Source organism: Seriola dumerili, unplaced genomic scaffold (assembly GCF_002260705.1).
Source record: "Seriola dumerili isolate Sdu_G_001 unplaced genomic scaffold, Sdu_1.0 BDQW01001722.1, whole genome shotgun sequence".
Classification (NCBI taxonomy): Eukaryota; Metazoa; Chordata; class Actinopteri; order Carangiformes; family Carangidae; genus Seriola; species Seriola dumerili.
This window is the reverse complement of record NW_019175977.1, coordinates 27,395-39,589: the sequence shown is the minus strand read 5'-3', so window position 1 is coordinate 39,589 and position 12,195 is coordinate 27,395.

Below are 12,195 nucleotides of genomic sequence, written 5' to 3'. Positions count from 1 at the left end.
AGATTAAAACACAGAATTTAATAGTGTGCCATGCAGCATTTGATGAGAGTACCACATGGCGGCCCTTCGAAGGGAGCGACTCAGAAGTCTGGGGCTGACATATGTTACTCAGCGTGACGAACCGAGTCTATAGACACCAAATTTTTAGACTTTGGACAACCTTTTTTTTTTTGAGATTGAAACACAGATTTAACGGTGTGCCACGGCAACATATGAGAGATTACCCATGGCGGCCTTTCAGAAGAGAGCGACTCAGAAGTCTGGGGTTGACATATGTCAGTCAGCGTGACAAGCCGAGTATATAGACACCAAATTTGTTGACTTTGGACAAACTTTTATTTTTTAGATTAAAACAGAATTTAACGGTGTGCTACGGTAGCACATGAGAGACTACCCATGGGAGCCCCAAGGAAGGGAGCGATGCAGAAGGCTGGGGCTGACATATGTTACTCAGCGTGACGACCCGAATCTATAAACACCAAATTTATTGACTTTGGACAGACTTTTTTTTTTAGATTAAAACACAGAATTTAACGGTGTGCTACGGTAGCACATGAGAGACTACCCATGGGAGCCCCAAGGAAGGGAGCGATGCAGAAGGCTGGGGCTGACATATGTTACTCAGCGTGACGACCCGAATCTATAAACACCAAATTTATTGACTTTGGACAGACTTTTTTTTTTAGATTAAAACACAGAATTTAACGGTGTTCCACGGCAACATATGAGAGATTACCCATGGCGGCCCTTAAAAAGGGAGCGACTCAGAAGGCTGGGGCTGACATATGTTACTCAGCGTGACAAACGGAGTCTATAGACACCAAATTTGTTGACTTTAGACAAACTTTTTATTTTTAGATTAAAACACAGAATTTAATGGTGTGTCACGGCTGCATATAAGAGAGTACCCATAGCGGCCCTTCCAAATGGAGCGACTCAGAAGACTGGGGCTGACATATGTTACTTACCGTGACGAACCAAGTCTATAGACACCAAATTTATTGACTTTGGACAGACTTTTTTTTTTTAGATTAAAACACAGAATTTAACGGTGTTCTACGGTAGCACATGAGAGACTACCCATGGCGGCCCTTGCAAAGGGAGCGACTCAGAAGGCTGGGGCTGACATATGTTACTCAGCGTGAAGAACCGAGTCTATAGACACCAAACTTGGTGACTTTGGACTAACTTTTTTTTTTAAGATTAAAACACAGAATTTAACGGTGTGCCACGGCAGCATATGAGAGACTACCCTTGGCGGCCCTTCCAAAAGGAGCGACTCAGAAGGTTGGGACTGACATATGTTACTCAGCGTGACGACCCGAGTCTATAAACACCGAAATTGTGGACTTTGGAAAAACTTTTTTTTTTTATATTAAAACACAGAATTTAACGGTGGACAGCGCACATGAGACATGCGGTGAGAAGCAGCATTATCTACTTTGATAATGATCTCGATCGCCGAGCATACAGAGGAAAACGCGGCTCATGGTCAGATACGTTGGTGAAAACAGTCTGAAGGCAGAAAAACGTTAAAGCGTAAAGTGCAGTGTACCCAGCCCCGACTGAGGATGATGTCGGCAACGGAGAAGGAAAAAACTTTCCAGACGGTGAATGGACGCAGCGGCCGGTGCTTAAGGATTCAACATCCAGGTCCGAGATGTGACGAGCGGGATAAAGTAGAGCGAGAGCTGGCCAGACACAAATGGGAGAGTCACGGCACGCCAACGGAGCAGGGCGGAAGGTCAGCCATGCTTACAGAAGAAAGAATGCAGGTTTTTCTTCCCTTGAAGTGGACCTGGGCAGTATTGAGCAAAAAGTTTAAGGTTTTCTATTTCGCATGAAGACAGGCTACGAGCAGCTCGTGAATATAATTTACTAGTCTAGATGGCTAAAGGTTAAGTTGTGGTCTTACTACCCTCCAAATTTACAGTGGTGTGTTGGCTATACATATCTTTTTTCTAGTATTTTTTATTTTTTTATTTTTATTTTTTCTTTGAAACCTTGCTTGTGCAAGTGTATATATTTCTCTTATTAATATATATTTACGCTTAGCTGAGTCCAGAATGTAACAATAGCATAGTGTCTGGTTCGTTTTGGTTCGTGGCATCAGTGCAATTGACTCATGAGTGATTTACACTCACCACTGTAAGGCAGCAGCAGTTAACCAACGGAGGGGGTCTGCCTGCACAATGACATTATTCCCAGAGTGCTTTCTCGCCACCCTCTGCCCAGTTTCTACCACGGTGGACTGGCCAGTACGTGGAGACATGGCCCAGTGAGGACTTCGGAAGGCCAGGGTGTGTTGTGTTTGATTTCTGATGCTTCTATATTGGAAATTGTACATAGTTTTCTGTATCTTTTTTGTGTTACTTCCTTGATCAACTGATAGGACTTTACAACAGGTGATGGTTTGCACTTGACATTTTATAGCTGCACTACTCATGATAGTAAGGATTAAAAGAATTGTTAATATTGGATGGTTTGACTGTAGTTAGCTACAACATATAAGGGCCTGGTAAATCCAAGTTAAAAGAAAGCAAAATACTTAACCAACTCAAAGCTTTACAATGTCGGTCGCAATGTTACAAGAGACACATCTCTCTGAAGCAGAAACACTGAACATTAAAGAGGGAGTAGGGATGCAACAAATATATAGTGGCATTCTTACGGAAGGAGGGAGGAAAAGGGGGGTTGCTATCTTATTTAGAAGGGAGATTTTTTTAACTGCTATGAAAAAGTATTGAAAGATGAGGAAGGCAGATATATTATGGTGATAGGTACATGGGGAAAAATAGATTTACATTTTTAATCTGTATTGCACACAATGAGCATTGTCCTTTTTTTATATAATGAAAAAGGCTTCCAAACTGGCATATGAGAAAGCAATTCATTAGTGAGTTGGCGATTTATAACTGTGCTACCTAAAATTAAAGTAGAGGAACCGAACTAACTGCTGAGAAGGGAGGCTCGAACTAGGAAAAGCAGTTGCTTTTTGGGAATGATGGGGACTGGGCCTGATTGATGTTATGGCGATATCATCACCCTAGAAGACAAGAGACTATATATACATATAGGTCCCATGTCCATGGGAGTTATTCCAGCATTAGGACACTGGTTCTTGTTCAAAAGCTGATGTGCACAGAGTGACAGAGTGCAAGATAAGAACCCATCACTTTGTCAGATCCACGGATCCATTAAGATGAAAATAAAACTTAGGACAAGAAAAAACAATTTCAATTACTGGAGACTTAATGTCTCAATACTAAATTGACCCCTAATCCAAACAGGATTAACGTGACAAGAATAAAAGAATACTTATCGATAATAATGATAACGGAGATGTTACATCATCTACCTTATGGGATTGGTGCACAAAGCTGTGTGAGGGACCAATCATTCAAATTACATCGAGAATAAAAAAACAAAGCAGAAGCCAGCGAAGACTTGAAACTTGGGACTGAAATTATTATCGGTTAAGTGAAAATATAGGACACAATCATCCAGAGACAAAAGAAATACATTTAGAATACTAAACAGGAGAGCAACTAGAGGACTTGCTCACACCCATATAAAGCTGAGGAATGCTCAGATTTCGTGAAAAAAAAATATTATGAAATGGGGAACAAAGCAAGTAGGATATGGCTTTTCAGTTACGGAAAGCTCAATCGAAACCGCGTTAGCGTACCTAAAAATAAAACACCCCGACACAACAGAATTACCTCCCCAACCAAAAGACAGTAGCAGAGGCATTTGCCCGCATACTACAAAAAATTATAAATGAAGGTCAAGAATTAATACGGAAGGAAGAAAAATAACAAAACTCCTGACTAATCCAATTGAATAGATTTTCACAGGACGAGCTGAGAATCTATCTTCTCCCATAACAGATACAGGAAATAACAGATAAGTATTAGTAAACTAAAGAACAGTAAATCTCCGGGTGTCGACGTATACTGCGGGAATATTTATAAAGTTTTTGTTAATGAACTAGCCCCAATTTTATGTCGGATATAAACTATGCACTGAATGAAAGGGACCCCCCAAAAACCTGGTCAGAGGCAATTACACGGTCATACACACAAGATGGAAAGGACCCTACTCAATGTACGGGATATCGCCGATAAGTCTGCTTTGCCAGGATTTAAAAATCCTGACCTCTATCTGCCAATAGAATCCCAAAAACACATTCGTAAATTAGTTAACTCTGATCAACAGGGTTCAAAACCGGGCGGCAGGGCACCAATAATGTCAGACGAGCTCTAAATTTTACAATCTATTGCCTCTGTAGAAAGACTCCATCAATTGCTTCTCAGCTTAGATGCTGAGAAAGCATTTGATAGACTGGATTGGACATTTTGGAGCAAACAATGGCTTCATATGGGATTAACGAAACCTTTTTGAATTGGATTAGATGTTTTATATGAATCCGCGGTCCAAGAGTCAAGTTAATGGCCAGTGTTCTGATTTCTTTGATCTGGAACGGGGACAAGGCAGGGACGCGCTCTCGCCAGCCCTGTTCGCTCTTAGCATTGAGCCGCTCGCAGAATTATTAGAAGTAACCCCCTTATACAAGGAATAAGATGCAGAGTGGAAACCAACCATAAAATAGCCCTATACGCTGACGACATATTATATATTTATTGAAAACACCTGTCCACTCAATACCAGCTCTTCTACAAAGTCTTAATGAATATGGTCTGGTAATCCGGATATAAAGTTAATCCAGAATCAGAAGCGATGATGGTATCTTGGGACATGCCTAGCAACTTGATGATATGTGTCCTTTCGCAGATCTAAACAGGGTTTCAAATATTTATGTGGATCGTTACTCCACTCTCACGGTAACACAACTATACCAGGCAAATATATAAAAAAACATTTGGAGTATTTAAAAAATGTCTAATTGGCAAAGATGGGATGTGCTACCATTTCGCCCTTTTTGGGTAGAGTAGAGGCTGTCAAAATGAATCTACTCCTAGAATTCTGTTTCTTGTTTCAAGTCTCTAACCAGTCGGATTTCCGACATCAACCGCTTTTAATATGCTGACAAGCTTATAGTCTAAATTTATGATGGCAGAATAAAGACTGAAGTGAAGACTTCAAAACAAGCTGCTCATCTTGGAGAATGACAAGGGTGGACTTAGCCTCCCCATTTAAAAGTATTATTTTGGGCAAGCACAACTGACAGCAGTGTAGCTTGGATTATACAATGACATATGAATCAGGAATGGGTGAACATAGAGCGGAGTTTCGTTAACGAGCAATAACCTTTAATCCACTTTAGTGTTTCTAAATAAGCAGTCCCAGAAAGAATTTGAAATAAAAATGTATGGTGAAACACACCTTAAAAGTATGTCTACAGGTCCAAAAGAGAATTAGAGGGCAAGCTGCCCTCTCAAGGGCTATGCAGGATTGATGGAAATCCAGATTCCCCCCTGCAACAACAGATATCGTTTTTAAAGAGATGGGCAGGTAGAAACCGGGTTATTGGATAGTGCTCATGTGACACGGGTTGTAGGCATATTCATCGTATCGTGCCGAAGACAAATTCCTTTCTCCCAAAGTGATATGCTTTCCGGTATTGTTCAGATAGGAACTACATCACAAATCATCAGACTTGGACATTAATTAAAAAATGCTCCAACGAATTATAAGACAACTTACTTTATTTAATATATTAAGCATCAACTAACCTAATAAAAAAACATGTTCTCCCAGATGATAATACAAGAATTCGTTATTAGATATACCAGACAATACTTTATATCACAAAAACAAATGGGAAGTTGGAGTTAAATATTATAATCGAGGATGGGGAATGGAGGCAATGTTGCCTGGATGTCATAAAGTATTCAATAGTAACATGTGGAAGGAGTTCTTGATTGGAAGACGAAGACAAGGTCTTTAGGAGCCTTCCGAGGTTTTCTAAATTTGTAGATAACCCAGCTGCGCAAAATACTGTTGGAGAGGGATGTGGAGCAGGTTGGGACCATTCACACATATTATTGGGATTTGCCCCAGAAGATTTCTTCCTTTTTTGGAACAGGGGGTAATAGAACGAGATAGATAAAGCTCTCTGGGAAGTTAAATATAGTGTTTACCCCCAAGTCAGTTTTCTTTTTTCGATTCTACGCTCCTGAAGGCATGCTACACTAGGAGACCAAAAGGCACTTGGTTTACATATACTCTTGATGACTGCTAGGAAAAAATGGTGAAAATAAAATGGATGAATCCACAGGCGCACCTACAGTGGCAAGCAGTGGAAAAATCGATGCAATGCTATGTGGAAGAAGGATGTTGAGTGGAGCGAATGGAGGCTTTAAACTGCCTCAACTACAATTGAAGATCTGATGTTTTGTGTAGAGGACGGGCTACCCATAGCAGAGACTTCTCAAACTGAGGGGATTCCGACAGTATGCTGTAATGTCTTAAAATAGCCACTTATCTATTTATTTATTTATTTATTATTTTCATCGATATGTGCTATATAAGCTCTCGGGCGCCCAACCGGTTTTGTTTTTTTTTTTTTTTGCCTTGTTCTTAGCCACTGGTCATAGCATAACCTTTTCTGTGCTGATGCTGTTAGAGAATGTTTTTTTGTTTCTCTGTTAAGTAAAAATAAAGTTCCAAAAAAAAAAAAAAAACACCCAGAATTTAACGGTTGTGCCAAGGCAGCATGAAGAGAGACTACCCATGGCGGCCATTCGGAAGGGAGCGACTCAGAAGGCTGGGGCTGACATATGTTACTCAGCGTGACGAGCCGAGTCCGTAGACACCAAATGTTGGACTTTGGACAACTTTTTTTTTTGATGAAAAAAACACAGAATTTAACCGTGTGCAGAGCATATGAAGAGACCCATGCGGCCCTTCCAAGGGAGCGACTCAGAAGGCTGGGGTGACATATGTTACTCAGCGTGACGACCGATCGATAACACCAATTGTGGACTTTGGAAAACTTTTTTTTATATTAAAAACATAGATTTAATGTTCCACGGCAACATATGAGAGATACCCATGGCGGCCCTGAAGGGAGCGACTCAGAAGGCTGGGGCTGACATATGTTACTCAGCGTGACGACGGAGTCTTAGACACCAAATTTGTTGACTTTGGACAAACTTTTTTTTTTGATTAAAACACAGAATTTAACGGTGTGCCACGGCGCAGCATAGAGAGTACCAGGCAGCCCTTCGAAGGGAGCGACTCAGAAGCTGGGGCTGACATATGTTACTCAGCGTGACGAACCGAGTCTTAGACACCAAATTTTGTGACTTTGGACAAACTTTTTTTTATATTATAACACAGAATTTAAGGTGTGCACGGACATATGAGAGACTACCCATGGCGGGCCTTACAGGAGCGACTCAGAAGGCTGGGGCTGACATATGTTACTCAGCGTGAGAGCCGAGTCCGTAGACACCAAATTTGTGACTTTGGACAAAACTTTTTTTTTGAGATTAAAACACAAATTTAACGGTGTGCCACGGCAGCATATGGGAGACTACCCATGTGCCCTTGGAAGGGAGCGACTCAGAAGGCTGGGGCTGAAATATGTTACTCAGCGTGACGAACCGAGTCTATAGACACCAAATTTTTGACTTTGGACAAACTTTTTTTTTTGATTAAAACACAGATTTAACAGTGTGCCCAGCCCATATGAGAGATACCATGGCGCCCTTTGGAGGGAGCGACTCAGAGCTGGGGCTGACATATTTTACTCAGCGTACGAACCGAGTCCTAGACACCAAATTTGTGACTTTGGAAAACTTTTTTTTTTTAGATTAAAACACAGAATTTAACGTGTGCACGGTAGCACATTGAAGACTCCCATGGCGCCCTTGCAAGGGAGCGACTCAGAAGGCTGGGCTGACATATGTTACTCAGCGTGACGACCGAGTCGTATAACACCAATTTGTGGACTTTGGAAAACTTTTTTTTTTAATTAAACACAGATTTAACGGTTCCGGCAACATATGAGAGATACCCATGCGGCCCTTAAGGGAGCGACTCAGAAGGCTGGGCTGTACATATGTTACTCAGCGTGACACGGAGTCTATAGACACCAAATTTGTTGACTTTGACAAACTTTTTTTTTAGATTAAAACACAGAATTTAAGGTGTCACGGCAGCATATAGAGAGTACCCATGCGGCCCTTCAAGGAGGCGACTCAGAAGCTGGGGCTGACATATGTTACTACCGTGACGAACCAGTCTTAGACACCAAATTTGTTGACTTTGGACAAAATTTTTTTGTAGATTAAAACACAGAATTTAACGGTGTCCGGCAAGCATATGAGAGACTACCATGGCGCCCTTCGGAAGGGAGCGACTCAGAGTGGGCTGACATATGTTACTCAGCGTGACGAACCGAGTTAGACACCAATTTGTGACTTTGGACAAACTTTTTTTCGATTAAAAACAGAATTTAACGGTTGCGTACGAGATATGAAGATACCCATGCGGCCTTCAAGGGAGCGACTCAGAAGGCTGGGGCTGAATATGTTACTCAGCGTGACGAGCCGAGTTGTAGACACCAAATTTGTGACTTTGGAAAAATTTTTTTTTGAGATTAAAACACAGAATTTAACGACGTTGCCGGCAGCATATGAGAGACTACCCATGGCGGCCTTCGGAAGGGAGCGACTCAGAGGCTGGGGCTGACATATGTTACTCAGCGGTGACGAGCCGAGTCCGTAGACACCAAATGTGGACTTTGACAAAACTTTTTTTTTTTTAGATTAAAACACAGAATTTAACGTGTGCTCAAGCATATGAGAGATACCATGGCGGCCCTTCGAAGGAGCGACTCAGAAGGCTGGGGCTGACATATGTTACTCAGCGTGACGACCGAGTCTATAAGACACCAATTTGTTGACTTGTGAAAAACTTTTTTTTATAGATTAAAAAACAGATTTAAACTGTGTAGTGCCTACGGCAACATATGAGAGATTACCCTTGAGCGGCCCTTGGAGAAGGAGCGACTCAGAAGGCTGGGGCTGATATATGTTACTCAGCGTGACAGAACGGAGTCCTATAGACAACCAAATTGTTTGACTTTGAGAAACTTTTTTTTTTGATTAAAACACAGAATTTAACGTGTGCCACGGCCATATAGAGAGTACCCATGCGCCCTTCGAAAAGAGCGACTCCAGAAGCTGGGGCTGAATATGTTACTTACGCGTGACGAACCGAGTCTATAGACACCAAATTTGTTGACTTTGGACAAAACTTTTTTTTTTTTAATAACACAGAATTTAACGGTGTGCACGGAGCAATGAGAGACTACCCATGGCGGCCCGTTACAGGAGCGACTCAGAAGGCTGGGGCTGACATATGTTACTCAGCGTGACGACCGAGTCCTAGACACCAAATTGTTGACTTTGGACAAAAACTTTTTTTTAGATTAAAACACAGAATTTAACGGGTGCCAACGGCAGCATATGAGAGACTACCCATGGCGCCCTTCGAAGAAGAGCGACTCAGAAGTCTGGGGCTTGAATATGTTACTCAGCGTGACGAACGAGTCTATAGACACCAAATTTGTTGACTTTGGACAAAATCTTTTTTTAGATTAAAACAACAAATTTAACGGTGTGCCACGGCAGCATATGAGAGATACCAATTGGCTGCCCTTTGGAACGACTCAGAAGGCTGGGGCTGAAATATGTTACTCAGCGTGACGAACCGATTCTATAGACACCAAATTTTTTGACTTTGGACAAACTTTTTTTTTTCAGATTAAAACACAGATTTTAACAGTGTGCCACAGCTCCATATGAGAGATTACCAATGGCTGCCCTTTGGAAGGGAGCGACTCAGCAGTCTGGGGCTGACATATTTTACTCAGCGTAACGAACCGAGTCCATAGACACCAAATTTGTTGACTTTAGACAAACTTTTTTTTCTTAGATTAAAACACAGAATTTACCGGTGTTCTACGTTAGCACATGAGAGACTACACATGGCGGCCCTTGCAAAGGGAGCGATTCAGAAGGCTGGGGCTTATATATGTTACTCTGAGTGACGAACTGAGTCCATAGACACCACATTTGTTGACTTTGGAAAAACTTTTTTTTTTTTAGATTAAAACACAGAATTTAACGGTGTGCTACGGTAGCACATGAGAGATTACCCATGGCGGCCCTTCCAAATGGAGCGACTCAGAAGACTGGGGCTGACATATGTTACTTACCGTGACGAACCAAGTCTATAGACACCAAATTTGTTGACTTTGGAAAAACTTTTTTTTTTTTAGATTAAAACACAGAATTTAACGGTGTGACACGGCAGCATATGGGAGACTACCCATGGCGGCCCTTCGGAAGGGAGCGACTCAGAAGGTTGGGACTGACATATTTTACTCAGCGTGACGAATCCGAGTCTATAGACACCGAATTTGTGGACTTTGGACAAACTTTTTTTTTTTTCAAGATTAAAAGACAGAATTTAACGGTGTGCTACGGTAGCATATGAGAGAGTACCCATAGCGGCCTTTCCAAAGGGAGGGACTCAGAAGGCTGGGGCTGACATATGTTACTCAGCGTGACGAACCGAGTCTATAGACACCAAATTTGTTGACTTTAGACAAACTTTTTTTTCTTAGATTAAAACACAGAATTTACCGGTGTTCTACGTTAGCACATGAGAGACTACACATGGCGGCCCTTGCAAAGGGAGCGATTCAGAAGGCTGGGGCTTATATATGTTACTCAGCGTGACGAGCCGAGTCCGTAGACACCAAATTTGTGGACTTTCGAGAAAAGTTTTTGTAAAAGATTAAAACACAGAATTTAACGGCGTCCCACGGCAGCATATGGGAGACTACCCATGGCGGCCCTTCGGAAGGGAGCGACTCAGAAGGCTGGGGCTGACATATGTTACTCAGCATGACGAGCCGAGTCCGTAGACACCAAATTTGTGGACTTTCGAGAAAAGTTTTTGTAAAAGATTAAAACACAGAATTTAACGGCGTCCCACGGCAGCATATGGGAGACTACCCATGGCGGCCCTTCGGAAGGGAGCGACTCAGAAGGCTGGGGCTGACATATGTTACTCAGCATGACGAGCCGAGTCCGTAGACACCAAATTTGTGGACTTTCGAGAAAAGTTTTTGTAAAAGATTAAAACACAGAATTTAACGGCGTCCCACGGCAGCATATGGGAGACTACCCATGGCGGCCCTTCGGAAGGGAGCGACTCAGAAGGCTGGGGCTGACATATGTTACTCAGCATGACGAGCCGAGTCCGTAGACACCAAATTTGTGGACTTTGGAAAAATTTTTTTTTTTTGAGATTAAAACACAGAATTTAGGACTTCCGGCGGCGCCATGTTCATGTAGGACGCAAAAGTTTGAGCTCCGCTGATTAACCAACTTACCAAATCGATATATTAACAAAACTCAGCAAAAACATGCCTAACGACACCACAAAGTCGAGCGCTGGCGACAAACTCGCCAGATATCACTTCAGAAACAAAGAAGGAGATGAAAAATCGTCGGAACCAGCGGATGCTAACAAGCCTGCTAATCCCGATGAAGCTGGCCCTAGCAAAACCACTGATACCGCCGGGAATAGCTTGGAGGAGATGCTTCGGGCTATCGCCCAGTCGAACCGAGAAATACGGGGAGACATTCTGCAGATGAGTATGGACGTAAAGGAATTTAAAGGCCAATCCAAGGAAGCATTCACACGGCTTGAAACATCAGTTGGAAGTCTAAGTGCACAACTAACAAAGTTGGAAAAGAGAGTCGTTGACGCAGAGGAGCGTATAACAACCACGGAGGAGACCACCGCAACCCACGGAAAAGCCATCGGCTTCCTTCTGCAGCGAGAGGCGGAATTATTTGAACGGTGTGAGGATCTTCAGAACAGACACAGACGGCAAAACCTAAGGCTGTATCAGGTTCCCGAAGGAAGCGAGGGGAGAGACATGTCCGCCTTCATTAAAAAACTACTACCGACGGTGCTGACTAATCTGCCACTAACCGAAGCCGACATCAGGATTGACCGGGCGCATAGAGCACTTATGCCAAAACCAAAAGAAAATGACCCGCCTCGCTCCATCGTGATTAAATTCGCGGACTACACAGTGAAGGAACAGATCCTGCAGCAAGCCTGGAGACAGCGCACAGTGAAGATGGGTGAGAAGCAGATCTACTTTGATAATGACTATTCGCCGGAGCTACAGAGGAAACG